Raw genomic sequence first — 760 nt, 5'->3', positions numbered from 1 at the left:
ATCCCATGGTGGGGACATTGTTGTTGATAGCTTTTGAATCTCTCCCAAGCATCGTAGAGAGACTCATCGGGCTCTTGTTGGAAGTTTGAAATCTTGGACCTCAACTCCGCCGTTTTTCCAAGAGGAATGAACCTCCCAAGGAATGCTGAAGTTACCTCATTCCAGGTTGTCAATGAATTCGGAGTCAACCTATCGAGCCAATCACTTGCACTCCCCGAAAGAGAAAATTTGAACATGCTTAGAAGAATGTACTCCGGAGTCACCCCATTTGCCTTCACGGTGCTACAATACCGTGTGAATTGCTTTAAATGCGCAATGGGGTCCTCATGCTTTGCCCCGGAGAATTGATGACCCTCAATCAAGGTGATAAGGGCGGGCCTTATCTCGAAATTATTTGCTTCGGTAGTGGGAGTAACAATCCCACTTGCTTCTTGATACGGAGGAGGAACACCAAATTCTCTCAAAGTCTTATTTGGAAGAGCCATCTCAAATTGGTGAAGAGGTGGAGAAGTTGGAGAATTTGTCCTTGGTGACTCTAGTGGAATGGTTTCTCCACTAGTCTCACTAGAACTAGATTGATCGGACTCAACTACCACTTGTGGCTCACTTGATGTGGCACCACTAGCCCTCGCCCTCTTTTCCCTTCGATTTGCCCTTACTACCTTTTCAAGCTCGAGATTCAACGGCACAAGAGGAAGTGTCCTATTGCTGCGTTTGGGCATAAACAAAGAAGACTAGAAGGGAGATTAGTAGGTTAGTC

General features: G+C 46.1%; 1 non-coding gene across 1 annotated transcript; it reads left to right on the top strand.

Annotated features, from left to right (window-relative positions):
* LOC145573444 (small nucleolar RNA R71) lies at nt 1-107 on the top strand. Its single transcript, XR_014097471.1, has one exon. It is a non-coding gene; the product is annotated as a small nucleolar RNA R71 (small nucleolar RNA).
* Nucleotides 108-760: the final 653 nt, after the last annotated feature.

Source organism: Chenopodium album, chromosome 12, assembly GCF_948465745.1.
Source record: "Chenopodium album chromosome 12, dcCheAlbu1.1, whole genome shotgun sequence".
Lineage (NCBI taxonomy): Eukaryota > Viridiplantae > Streptophyta > Magnoliopsida > Caryophyllales > Amaranthaceae > Chenopodium > Chenopodium album.
The sequence above is the reverse complement of the archived record's forward strand: the minus strand, read 5'-3'. Positions and strand labels throughout refer to the sequence as shown.